A 14,479-nucleotide genomic window follows, 5' to 3' on the forward strand; every position below is an offset into this window, starting at 1 on the left:
ATGTTCCAATAATTCTTTCTGCTGTATTCATTACAAGATCACATGTAATTTATTTGTTGGTACTTTCTCAGGTACTCAGCATTAGTGCTTTACAAGAGAGTCTCCTTCCTGTCAAACAGCACTCTGGGCTTATTTACCCTCTAATGTTATTAGCCAGGTTGAATCTCATTGTTTACTTGCTGTATTTCCAATTTATCTGGGTCTCTTTTTGTACTTTTGGTGTTGGCAACGCCTCCTTTTTTTCAATACTTGCTGAACTTGAAGGGTTGGCTGCAAAGCAGAAAATACCCTTTTACTGTTTCTTCGGTGTACAGATGTTCAATTTTCTTTTTAAAAAAGTGATACCATATTAGAAATCAGGTCCTCCTTTCCTCCTGTTGGAGGATCTGGATAGTTAGGTCACATACAGCTGTAATCTGAGTTCTGGCTCCAGCTGATAAAGCCTCCTTTAAACTGTTGTATTTTTTTTCAAGTTTCTGAACCAGCAATAAAGAGTATCCATCTATGACTTGGGAGTCCCTGCACAATTGTTTATTAAACAAATAAAATACTTACTCAGTCACTCTCCAGGAAACATCTCAGAAGCAGGGGAAAAAAAGAGCATTTCAGCCCCTAGCAGTACAGAGCCTCACAATTTCCCCTATCCCTAAAGGTCAGGGAGGGAGGACAAGCTTTGTGGTGGGCCCTAAAGGTCACCAGGGTCAGGCAATTTCAGAAAAAGGGGAGAAGAGAGTGCTGGAGCAGCCTTGTGTGACATCACTGGTAGGATTCTCTAGTGTTGCTAATGTCCTCCATGAATGCTGAGTGCAACAGCAGTATTTCGATCTTCCAAGCGTGCTGAGTGCTTCAGACAAGAGAGGTGACACAGGACTGAGAGGAAGGATGCCTGTGTTATGGCACTGGACCAGTAGATGCAGGAGATACAGGTTCAAGTTCTGGCTCTGCCACAGACATCGTGTTTGACCCTGGGCAAGTCATATAGGAGAAGATTTTTTCAAAAAGCAGTGCATAATTGTAGGCTTCTAAATCCATATTTAACTCTACTCACCCATTTTTGAAAATTTTGGTCTGAAGTTTGTGCCTCAGTTCCCCATCTGTAAATGGGGATATTTTCCTGCCTCCGTGTGTTGCAAAGTACGTGAGGCAGTGAGCTAGTACAGTGAAGAAGATATAAGCAACCGTACTTGTTGTTAAAAAGTTTAACGTTCTGTGTACATCGCGGAGCAGTAAAATGCCCAGGCCATGTTGAGATTTTGCTTTGTAGTTCACCTTTCAAAGGACACTGTTAGGTGGCTTTGCCCCAGAATAGTTTGCGTATGACTTTGAAAATTAAATTTAAAATTCAATATTAATAGATGTGTTCTATCCAAATCTGTCCAAAACAGGGGGTACATAGGAATTTAAGTTTTTCCTATCAGTTTCTCTTCTTTGTCTGGCCCAGTTAATTGAAAGATTGAATAACGCCAGGCCTAAAAGAGATCCCTGCAGGTATCATTCTAGATAACTTTCCCAACTTGGCATGGAACATTGGTGTAGATCATTATCTATTGTTCATAGTCTTTCAGTAAGTTTTCAGCCCAGGTAAAAGTGTTTTTATCCAAGCTCATATCAATTATTTTTGAGATTTCATTAGACTTAATTTTCTTAGACTTTGCATCTGTTTCCCTTTTCCACAGATTATATAAAATTCTAAATATTTTTTGAGTAAGAAAATCATGTGTATTCCTTAGTTATAAAGGAATAAAACAAAATTAAAATTAAATGATGGATTATCTTTCTCAGGATCTCACATTTTAAACAGCACTTCTGTCTACTCTGATTTTAGTCAGTATTACCAAGCATATTTTCAGTTTAGATAGTTTCTTCATGGATGCTTGAAGTTTATAAGTGCATTGTACTGTGTATGTCAGGCAAGAAGCAGGATAAGTATTCTACTGTACATTGCATTTGCTCTATATTAAAAATGATGTTGCATGTCATAGAGACGAGGTGGGTGAGGTAATCTCTGTTATTGGACCAACATGTCATGGAATCCTAGAAAAGACCTATTAAGTCATTAATAAATAATCTTGCATTATCAATAAGATTAACAAAGAAAATGATTCTTTAACACTCCATATAATTTTAGGAAGTGAAAAGATCTATTAGATCACTGGCAAATGCTGTGGGCTGAGCAAAATCTTAAATGTTTTGTTAGTTTCAATAACTCCAGATATGAAGCCATGGTATAGTTGGTTTTAGGGTTTGGAAACCTTTCCTGATATGCAACATACATTTCCTTTGCTCATTTTAATCTTCTTGTAGTCAGTGTGGTCTAGCGGTCACAGCTGGGCTGAGTTCTGCCCATCAAGGATTGTAGTTTCTGGGCAGCAGCTGGAGGAGTTGCAAGAGCTAGGTTCTGTAAGCAAGAGTCAGGGTCAGAGTCAGGCCCGGAACAGACACCTGCAGCACCTCCTCTCCACAGTGCTCCTTGGCTGTATTTCTGCATGGCCTTCCGGTGGCATGGTGGGAATATCAGACCTGGGTTCAAGTCCCCAGATGCTTGCAGCTCTTAATGTGCTCCCCTAAATAACTCTGCCACTCCTCTACGTTCTAGTATTTACATCCTCCAAACACCCGTGCTTCCTGTACCTCCCTTAGGCCCACTTCCCAAGTTGTTTGCTCTAGCCATGTTTTTGCAGCTGATGTGGTCAGGGTGAAACCCTGTTTTCAGATGCTCACAACTTTCTCAAGATTCTCCATTCAAGATGAAACTTCTCATGCCTGGCGTCAGCTCCAAAGCCAATTATTTTTTTGAAGAGAATCTGTGCAGCTGTTTTCGTGCTATTTTTGAAGGGGTGTTTTGCTCTTAATATTTCCTTTGATAATTCAAATGCATGAAATGGAAGCACCAGAATTGCCATTTGTTTTCCTCGCTGAGGAATCTGTGTTGAGTTGGGGGAAAACAGCATTTGGAACCAGGAGAATTAAAGCCGTTAGTGATGAAGATATTTGCACCTGAGTAGCAAATTTTCAAAGATGTGGTATCTCATAGCCTGGGTTACAGAGGGCGGCATTCATCATCTTGACTAGTTTGTGGAGGGCAGTGCTGCTGACGTAAATCCCCTTCCTTTCCTTTTGTGTATCAGTCAGCTGTTGAATGTGAGTAGAAATAATATCTGCTTCCTGCTTAACATCTGCATGGCAGCTGCCAGGGAAGGAGTTGTTAAATGGCTGCACTGATTCTGAAGTCCCAATTAGGTTGATCCTGGCACACATAGCTAGATGGGAAGCAGACCTTTGAGCTGTGATAGCTCTGGGTGGGAGTGAGGGAGGATGGAAAAAAAAGTTGGGAAGACCAAAGTGGGAAAGAGGGGCTCTGGTAATCTCTTCCCTGGTTCCTTGAGAGAGCTGTCTGTTCACATGGCGTTGACTTCCATATTCAACATCTTGATTCTTCTTTTATCTGATTTCTACTATCCTGGCAAGTAACCAGCAAGCCCTAGTCTAAAGGACTTTTTCCCCATATTTATTCCTCTCGGTATTTATGGTGCCTTTGACGAATTTGACAACCTTTTACTAGAGACACAGGTTCTTGGGCTTCCATATCTCCCCTAGCCTCATTCTCTCTTGGCCTTGCTACCTGTTCCATCAGCAGTATTGTCATTGGATCCTCTCTGGTGCTCTACAAGTGTCTGTCCATTATCACCTTTTATTCCTGTCAGTGATCTTAATCCCTTCCGTGGTGTCACATGACTCTCAGATCTTCCACTTCTCTTTGTTCAGGTTCTCATCTTCCTGTTCTTTTCCTGATGGCTCCTCCATCATTCTCTTTAAACCAGTGGCTCTGAACCATTTACCATTGTGGGCTGCATATGCAGCTCTCTGTGTTCTGTGGGCCACATCCACACAATATCTATACAACTTTGTATGGCCCTGAGGATATCACATGGGCTGCAGCTGTGTGCTGATTGGGCCGCAAGCAGGCCACCGGCGGTGCATTGAGAGCCACTGTCTTAAACAGTGAAACCTGAACCTCTTTTCTTACTCCTTAAACTATCTTCCTTTCATTCCTTTGCCATTATGTTCAACAGCTGCACTATCTTCCCCCATCATTCATGTTCACAGCCTTGGAGCTACTTGTGATATTTCCCTTGCCTTCTGTCCTCCCATTGAGGCCTTTGCCAAATCTTGTTTCTCCTGTTACAATATGTCTATTAAAATTTGCCTCTTCCTCAGATTCCCCAGCTGCAAAGCTATGACTACCGCTTGGTTCTCATATTAACCTCCTGACTTGCTTATCATCAGTCCATGTAACGTGCAGCACTTAAAACTCTTTTTCTGCTTTTTCAGCAAGTCATTCTCCTCCCCCTCCTTCCCCAGCTTTCTCAGCCTCCACTGGCTCTGGTTCTCTTGCACCAAAAGTTCTAACTTTTTGTTCCCATTTAAGGCATTACCTACATTCCAACTTTCGTTGTTCTCACCTTCCCTTGTGTGCTCTGCTCACTCTTGTCACCTTGTTGCTTGTTCGTATTCTCTGCTCTCTTCACTTTCATGCCTCTTTCCATGCTGTCCCCTGTGCCTGGAGCTCCTTTGTGCCGGGCATCATCTCCCCTTCAAAACCCACTCACACCTTGGTTCCTCCTGAACGCCACTCCTGTCTTCCTCTGTCATACTCAGTTTAAATATACCTGAATGGAGAAGACTCATTCATAATAGGGTATGTCTACACTACAAAATTAGGTCGAATTTATAGAAGTCGTTTTTTTAGAAATCGGTTTTATATATTCGAGTGTGTGTGTCCCCACAGAAAATGCTCTAAGTGCATTAAGTGCATTAACTCGGCGGAGTGCTTCCACAGTACCGAGGCTAGAGTCGACTTCCGGAGTGTTGCACTGTGGGTAGCTATCCCACAGTTCCTGCAGTCTCCGCTGCCCATTGGAATTCTGGGTTGAGATCCCAATGCCTGATGGGGCTAAAACATTGTCACGGGTGGTTCTGGGTACATATCGTCAGGCCCCCTTTCCCTCCCTCCCTCCGTGAAAGGGCAGACAATCGTTTCACGCCTTTTTCCTGAGTTACCTGTGCAGACGCTATACCACGGCAAGCCTGGAGCCCGCTCAGGTAACCGTCACCGTATGTCTCCTGGGTGCTGGCAGACGTGGTACTGCATTGCTACACAGCAGCATCAACCCATTGCCTTGTGACAGCAGATGGTACAGTACGACTGGTAGCCGTCATTGTCATGTCCGAGGTGCTCCTGGCCACGTCGGCCAGGAGCGCCTGGGCACACATGTGCGCAGGGACTAAATTTGGAGTGACTTGACCAGGTCATTCTCTTTAGTCCTGCAGTCAGTCCTATTGAACCATCTTATGGTGAGCAGGCAGGCGATACGGATTGCTAGCAGTCCTACTGCACCGTCTTCTGCCGAGCAGCCATGAGATGTGGATGGCTTGCAGTCCTTCTGCACCGTCTGCTGCCATCCAAAGATGTAAAAGATAGATGGAGTGGATCAAAACAAGAAATAGACCAGATTTGTTTTGTACTCATTTGCATACCCCCCCTCCCCTGTCTAGGGGACTCATTCCTCTAGGTCACACTGCAGTCACTCACAGAGAAGGTGCAGCGAGGTAAATCTAGCCATGTATCAATCAGACCAACCTGCTTGTTCCAATAAGAACAATTACTTAGATGCACCATTTCTTATTGGAACCCTCCGTGAAGTCCTGCCTGAAATACTCATTGATGTAAAGCCACCCCCTTTGTTGATTTTAATTCCCTGTAAGCCATGTCGTCAGTCGCCCCTCCCTCCGTCAGAGCAACGGCAGACAATCGTTCCGTGCCTTTTTTCTGTGCGGATGCCATACCAAGGCAAGCATGGAGCCCGCTCAGCTCACTTTGGCAATTAGGAGCACATTAAACACCACACGCATTATCCAGCAGTATATGCAAGACCAGAACCTGGCAGAGCGATACCGGGCGAGGAGGCGACGTCAGCGCGGTCACGTGAGTGATCAGGACATGGACACAGATTTCTCTGAAAGCATGGGCCCTGCCAATGCATGCATCATGGTGCTAATGGGGCAGGTTCATGCTGTGCAACGCTGATTCTGGGCTCGGGAAACAAGCACAGACTGGTGGGACCGCATAGTGTTGCAGGTCTGGGACGATTCCCAGTGGCTGCGAAACTTTCGCATGCGTAAGGGCACTTTCATGGAACTTTGTGACTTGCTTTCCCCTGCCCTGAAGCGCATGAATACCAAGATGAGAGCAGCCCTCACAGTTGAGAAGCGAGTGGCGATAGCCCTGTGGAAGCTTGCAACGCCAGACAGCTACCGGTCAGTTGGGAATCAATCTGGAGTGGGCAAATCTACTGTGGGGGCTGCTGTGAAGCAAGTAGCCCACGCAATCAAAGATCTGCTGATATCAAGGGTAGTGACCCTGGGAAATGTGCAGGTCATAGTGGATGGCTTTGCTGCAATGGGATTCCCTAACTGTGGTGGGGCCGTAGACGGAACCCATATCCCTGTCTTGGCACCGGAGCACCAAGCTGGCGAGTACATAAACCGCAAGGGGTACTTTTCAATAGTGCTGCAAGCGCTGGTGGATCACAAGGGACGTTTCACCAACATCAACGTGGGATGGCCGGGAAAGGTACATGATGCTTGCATCTTCAGGAACTCTGGTCTGTTTCAAAAGCTGCAGGAAGGGACTTTATTCCCAGACCAGAAAATAACTGTTGGGGATGTTGAAATGCCTATAGTTATCCTTGGGGACCCAGCCTACCCCTTAATGCCATGGCTCATGAAGCCGTACACAGGCAGCCTGGACGTAGTCAGGAGCTGTTCGACTACAGGCTGAGCAAGTGCAGAATAGTGGTAGAATGTGCATTTGGATGTTTAAAGGCGCGCTGGCGCAGTTTACTGACTCGCTTAGACCTCAGCAAAACCAATATTCCCACTGTTATTACTGCTTGCTGTGTGCTCCACAATATCTGTGAGAGTAAGGGGGAGACATTTATGGTGGGGTGGGAGGTTGAGGCAAATCGCCTGGCTGCTGGTTACGCGCAACCAGACACCAGGGCGGTTAGAAGAACACAGGAGGGCGCGGCACGCATCAGAGAAGCTTTGAAAACCAGTTTCATGACTGGCCAGGCTATGGTGTGAAAGTTCTGTTTGTTTCTCCTTGATGAAACCCCCTGCCCCTTGATTCACTCTACTTCCCTGTAAGCTAACCACCCTCCCCTCCTCCCTTCGATCACTGCTTGCAGAGGCAATAAAGTCATTGTTGCTTCACATTCATGCATTCTTTATTCATTCATCATACAAATAGGAGGATGACTACAAGGTAGCCCAGGAGGGATGGTGGAGGAGGGAAGGAAAATGCCACACAGCACTTTAAAAGTTTACAACTTTAAAATTTATTGAATGCCAGCCTTCTGTTTTTTGGGCAATCCTCTGTGGTGGAGTGGCTGGTTGGCCGGAGGCCCCCCCTCCACGTTCTTGGGCGTCTGGGTGTGGAGGCTATGGAACTTGGGGAGGAGAGCGGTTGGTTACACAGGGGCTGTAGTGGCAGTCTGTGCTCCAGCTGCCTTTGCTGCAGCTCAACCATACACTGGAGCATACTGGTTTGATCCTCCAGCAGCCTCAGCATTGAATCCTGCCTCCTCTCATCATGCTGCCGCCACATTTGAGCTTCAGCCCTCTCTTCAGCCCGCCACCTCTCCTCCCGGTCATTTTGTGCTTTCCTGCACTCTGACATTATTTGCCTCCACGCATTCGTCTGTGCTCTGTCAGTGTGGGAGGACAGCATGAGCTCAGAGAACATTTCATCACAAGTGCGTTTTTTTTCTCTTTCTAATTTTCACTAGCCTCTGGGAAGGAGAAGATCCTGTGATCATTGAAACACATGCAGCTGGTGGAGAAAAAAAAAGGGACAGCGGTATTTAAAAAGACATATTTTATAAAACAGTGGCTACACTCTTTCAGAGTAAACCTTGCTGTTAACATTACATACATAGCACATGTGCTTTCGTTACAAGGTCGCATTTTGCCTCCCCCCACTGTGTGGCTACCCCCTCAACCCTCCCCCCTCCCCGTGGCTAACAGCGGGGAACATTTTTGTTCAGCCACAGGCAAACAGCCCAGCAGGAACAGGCTCCTCTGAGTGTCCCCTGAAGAAAAGCACCCTATTTCAACCAGGTGACCATGAATGATATCTCACTCTCCTGAGGATAACACAGAGAGATAAAGAACGGATGTTGTTTGAACGCCAGCAAACATACACTGCAATGCTTTGTTGTACAATGATTCCCGAGTACGTGTTACTGGCCTGGAGTCGTAAAGTGTTATACCATGGAGGACGCAATAAGGCTTCCCTCCCCAGAAACCTTTTGCAAAGGCTTTGGGAGTACATCCAGGAGAGCCGCGAATGCCAGGGCAAATTAATCCTTTCACATGCTTGCTTTTAAACCATGTATAGTATTTTAAAAGGTACACACACTGGAGGTCCCTTCTCCGCCTGCCGGGTCCAGGAGGCAGCCTTGGGTGGGTTCGGGGGGTACTGGCTCCAGGTCCAGGGTGAGAAACAGTTCCTGGCTGTGGGGAAAACCGGTTTCTCCGCTTGCTTGCTGTGAGCTATCTACAACCTCATCATCATCATCTTCTTTGTCCTGAAAACCTGCTTCCATGTTGCCTCCATCTCCATGGAAGGAGTCAAACAACACAGCTGGGGTAGTGGTGGCTGAACCTCCTAAAATGGCATGCAGCTCATCATAGAAGCGGCATGTTTGGGGCTCTGACCCGGAGCGGCCGTTAGCCTCTCTGGTTTTCTGGTAGGCTTGCCTCAGCTCCTTAAGTTTCACGCGGCACTGCTTTGGGTCCCTGTTATGGCCTCTGTCCTTCATGCCCTGGGAGATTTTGACAAAGTTTTTGGCATTTCGAAAACTGGAACGGAGTTCTGATAGCACGGATTCCTCTCCCCATACAGCGATCAGATCCCGTACCTCCCGTTCAGTCCATGCTGGAGCTCTTTTGCGATTCTGGGACTCCATCATGGTCACCTCTGCTGATGAGCTCTGCATGGTCACCTGCAGCTTGCCACGCTGGCCAAACAGGAAATGAGATTCAAAAGTTCGCAGTTCTTTTCCTGTCTACCTGGCCAGTGCATCTGAGTTGAGAGTGCTGTCCAGAGCGGTCACAATGGAACACTCTGGGATAGCTCCCGGAGGCCAATACCGTCGAATTGTGTCCCACAGTACCCCAAATTCGACCCGGCAAGGCCGATTTAAGCGCTAATCCACTTGTCGGGGTGGAGTAAGGAAATCGATTTTAAGAGCCCTTTAAGTCGAAATAAAGGGCTTCATCGTGTGGACGGGTGCAAGTTTACATCGATTTAACGCTGCTAAATTCGACCTAAAGTCCTAGTGTAGACCAGGGCATAGAATACACCTCACATTATCTTCATTGTTTTAATGCTCACCCCCCCTCCCCTTCTTACTGCTTCCTTTGTCTTATGTGCATTTTTTTTTTTTGTCCTTGGCTTTTCACACAACAAATCTAATATGAAGGAACTACTTGGGCGCAGTGGAGTCCAGATAACTTTTAATTAAATACACAAGATGCAAGACCTGACTACATATTTACACTGCTGCTCTGGCAGTTTCCTAAATATTAAACACAGTGAGCATCACTAGAGGGCTCTCAAACTATTTAAAGGGATACTGCCCAATTCCTGTACCCAATAATTTTCTGTAATTGTTTGATTTAGACTAATCTCTTTGTGGCAGGGACCATATTTTTTATTTCTATCAAGTTCTGTGCAAAGTTTTAGTGCTGTATTATGGATGTGTTGGTTGTGACTCCCTAGTAAGTTTTGATCTTTACATTCTAAACTAGAGTTCATCCTCTTTGTATGGCGACTACAGAGCATCCTCCCCAAACTTACAGTACTTACTCACTGAGATTTCCTAATGAATTTTCTGTTAACTTTATAAATAAATAAGTTTGAGCTGAAGATAATTTTAAATGGGTTCTCTAAGAAATTTAGCATTTGTTTCAGACTTTTTATTCATTATGATGATTTTGAGTATTGCACTAGTACCTATGGGCCCCAGTCATGAATCAGGGTCACACTGTGGTAGGCATTTGACAAACCCACACAAAGATTGTCCTTGCCTTCAAGAGCTTAGTCTAACTAACGATCTTAAGGAAGTTTTGAAGAGTCTGTTTATTCTGTTAATAGTTAAAACTCATTCAAATCTCTTGTGTAGGCCACATCTGAAGCAACTGGTTTGTAATTGTTATTAACAATTCATAAATCTAAGTATACTTAGAGGCAGGCCATGGTCAATAGCTCACATCAATGTTTAGTGGGACCATTCTGACATGAGAGGAACTCAACCAATCATGACCCTTCGTCCCAAGTTAGCTTGTGTGTTGCACTTCTACTGGTTGAAATGAGTCATTCGGGTGTAGGGGCTCTGTAAACATGTCAAGAGTTATTGTTGGTAGATTACTTAGGATAAGCGGTCACTTTTTCTTACATTATGGGAGAAAATGCTAGCTTCTGAGCTGCTTCTGACGGTTGTCTCACTCAGATGATTGGGTCAGGTTGGTTGGAATGGGACTTAGCTGGGCAACTCGAACATTGCTTCTTTGACTTTCATTAATAGAGAACATTTGAGCCCATAAGGTTCTTGGTCCAGCCCATTCCACCATTTTATTATTATTTTTAAATACTTTTTGTGATTGAATGTAACCATATTGGATTTGGGAGGGTGATGGGATGATCCTACCACACAGCTGTTGTGTGCACAGGTATTGCCCAGAAGGTTGCCTCTGACCTCTTCACAATTTTGTATGGAATCTGCTTTGGTTTTGGCCCTGTAAGGACTAGTGGATTTCAATACATCTGACTACCCCAGATGACATTGAGCCAGTATCCAAGGTGGCAATGAATGAGATTTTGTTTCTTCCTGTACTGCTTCCGTAACCTGTTCTTCTATTCTTAGTCACTTCAACCATACTCATAGGGGCCCTCAAATCTGCAGCTTTGCCTTACTATCCTGTATGCTTGATTTAAGATTACTCCCTGTCAATATTCTAATTCTAACACTTTTAAAATAGGATTTGTTTTAATTAGTCCTATTTTATATTGCATTAATCTGAGCATAACTAATACATATGTAGTACTTCAGATGGTTAGGTACATTTTACAGTTTTCACAACCTATAATTTTTATAAAATGCACGTAAGTCTCAAACCTAGCTTTAGACAACTCCTCTCTTAAATGGTTTGAACTCTAAAATGCCAGACAGTCTTCAGTCTCTTCTTTTCATGTACAGTAGATATTGATTCAAACTTGGTAAATCAAAAGTTTGTTCATCTTAACGGTGTTGTAATATTTGAGACTAATAATTATTGTTCTTGTTGTGTAGTCTCTGGCAAGTGTGGGTTACATACTTGCCAGAAGGTAAACTGGGTAACTTGCTAATTTCCACTAGTGTGAGTTTGTGGTAACAGAGTCCCCAGTCAGGATCTGGGTCCTGTTTTGCTAGTTGCTGCACAATGGAAAGGGAGGCATGGTCCTTGCTCCAAAGAGTTTACAGCCTAAGAGTCCAGGCAACAACTAGGTGCCTTTTATTGCTGGATAATTTCTTTACTAGTTTCAGAGTAGCAGCTGTGTTAGTCTGTATCCGCAAAAAGAAAAGGAGTACTTGTGGCACCTTAGAGACTAACCAATTTATTTGAGCATAAGCTTTCGTGAGCTACAGCTCACTTCATCGGATGCATTTTGTTTCTTGACTCAATTCAGAAGTGGGCTTTGGTTTGTTTCAGTGCATGGAACTTTGGTTTGGCACTAGATGGCTCGATGATTAAATTCTGTTTTATGAAACAAGGCTATGTCATACAGGATTGATGTGAATTTGAGGACTACCTTCGTGACTCCTTTTAGAACATAAATTGCAACATAAACGGCATAATTGGTAATGTTCATTGCTTTAAGAATTGGCAAACTTGTAAAAGGAAGGATACTTTCAAGTATTAGCACATGAATTGAATGCATGTGATTGTCATTCAGAATCATTTGCTATGATTTCTTGATATCTTGTGCTGATTTCCTCTGACCATTTTTTTTTTTTCTTGGTTAACTTTTCATCATTTCACACCTGTATCCGTTAGTAGTCCAAGGTAATTAGGTATAGTTGTATTAACCAGCTTGTTTTGTGAATTTAGTTGCTAATTTTAGATATTTGCCCATTGTGTGACTCTCTCCTGCCCCCGCCCCGACCCCCCCCAGTCGAGTTTACTACTAAGCAAACTAAATCTAGCCACTGTTTGTCAAGGCCCATTGATAAAATGAGCCTTCATTTGTATAGGTAAACTTTTTGTTGAACATGTAGCTAAAGCTTCTGGTTTTGTTTAAATACCTTTACAGCGCTAAATAAGAATTCATACCTCTTCATTTCCTGTTACGTTTCCCACTATGCCTGAGGGCTGACAAGTGGGCTACTTCCACCAGAAAAAGGCATAAATATTGGTATGGCTAGAACATTTCCTCTTTCAGCACATGGTTGAATTGATCCCTGTTGAAGGTCAAATGAACACTGCTTGATCATCTAGAGCAGACATTCAGTAAAGTGATAAATCAAGTGTTGTCTAGAGGAGTCTGTCTTAACTGGCCTGTACCATGCCCTTAGATCTGTGCCTTCATTACCATATTTACCTATAGAAAATTAGATTTCCATTTTTATCTGTCTGTGCGCCTTGTCTATCCAAGCTATTTTGAGAGGAACGGTGTTCTTGTGGGCGAAACATCAACGTGGAAGTCAGGGGATCAGGTTTCTATTCCTGGCTGGGTCAGACTTCTACCTGGAGTGAGTCATCTGTGCTTCATCTTTCTGTTCCTCAATCTGTACAATAGTGGTAATAGGAATTTACCTCATAAGGGAGCTGTCAAGTTTCATAAAACACTTTGAGATCTTGGGTTGGGAAGTGCTACAAAACTACCAAGTGTTTTTGTTTTGGACTTTTTTTTTACTGCCCCTGTCAAGGTTCCTCCCCCACTCTGAACTCTAGGGTACAGATGTGGGGACCTACATGAAAAACCTCCTAAGCTTATCTTTACCAGCTTAGGTCAAAACTTCCCCAAGGTACAAAATATTCCACCCTTTTGTCCGTGGATTGGCCGCTACCACCACCAAACAAATACTGGTTACTGGGGAAGAGCTGTTTGGACACGTCTTTCCCCCCAAAATACTTCCCAAAACCTTGCACCCCACTTCCTGGACAAGGTTTGGTAAAAAGCCTCACCAATTTGCCTAGGTGACTACAGACCCAGACCCTTGGATCTTAAGAACAATGAACAATCCTCCCAACACTTGCACCCTCCCCTTTCCAGGGAAATGTTGGATAAAAAGCCTCACCAATTTGCATAGGTGACCACAGACCCAAACCCTTGGATCTGAGAACAATGAAAAAGCATTCAGTTTTCTTACAAAAAGACTTTTAATAGAAATAGAAGTAAATAGAAATAAAAAAAAAAATCCCCCCTGTAAAGTCAGGATGGTAGATACCTTACGGGTAATTAGATTCAAAACATAGAGAACCCCTCTAGGCAAAAACCTTAAGTTACAAAAAAGATACACAGACAGAAATAGTTATTCTATTCAGCACAATTCTTTTCTCAGCCATTTAAAGAAATCATAATCTAACACATACCTAGCTAGATTACTTACTAAAAGTTCTAAGGCTTCATTCCTGGTCTATCTCCGGCAAAGACAGAATGTAGACAGACACACATACCCCCTTTGTTTCTCTCTTTGCCGGAGATAGACCAGGAATGAAGCCTTAGAACTTTTAGTAAGTAATCTAGCTAGGTATGTGTTAGATTATGATTTCTTTAAATGGCTGAGAAAAGAATTGTGCTGAATAGAATAACTATTTCTGTCTGTGTATCTTTTTTGTAACTTAAGGTTTTTGCCTAGAGGGGTTCTCTATGTTTTGAATCTAATTATCCTGTAAGGTATCTACCATCCTGACTTTACAGGGGGGATTTTAAAGGGGTTTACCCTTCCCTTTATATTTATGACAGCCCCCTATTTTCAAAGTCCCCAGGAGCTGTGTGGTGGTGGAGCAGACAGAATCTCTGAAGATTAATGCTAGCATTTAGTTTATTCTCTATCCTGCAGGAAGGCTTCACGATGATGTCTCCTTTTTTTCCCCTCTTAAAGTAACCCTACTGTATATAGATTACTATCGTTACAAGTCATTTATCTTCCATGTTGTAGACAGATTTAAACCCCCTTGTAACAAATTGTCCAAATACTAATTGTAGTTTGATCTAGTTTTCTGTACCTCATAAGTGTTTTCTTTCCTGCTTGCTTATTATTGCTGAACAGCTTGCTACCTATGTGGCCCACCCATGTACAATACAGTACAATACAATACGATACCTTACCTGCTAGTGTCTTGAAGCCCTCTTTCAAAAGCTACTTTC

At 43.7% G+C, this 14,479-nt stretch overlaps 1 protein-coding gene across 2 annotated transcripts in view; it reads left to right on the forward strand.

Annotated features, from left to right (window-relative positions):
- The window catches only part of GAK (cyclin G associated kinase), a 136,620-nt gene that overhangs the window by 53,344 nt on the left and 68,797 nt on the right, over positions 1-14,479 (forward strand). The gene's annotated exons all lie outside the window — the stretch shown is intronic.

This window comes from Natator depressus, chromosome 5, assembly GCF_965152275.1.
Source record: "Natator depressus isolate rNatDep1 chromosome 5, rNatDep2.hap1, whole genome shotgun sequence".
Lineage (NCBI taxonomy): Eukaryota > Metazoa > Chordata > Testudines > Cheloniidae > Natator > Natator depressus.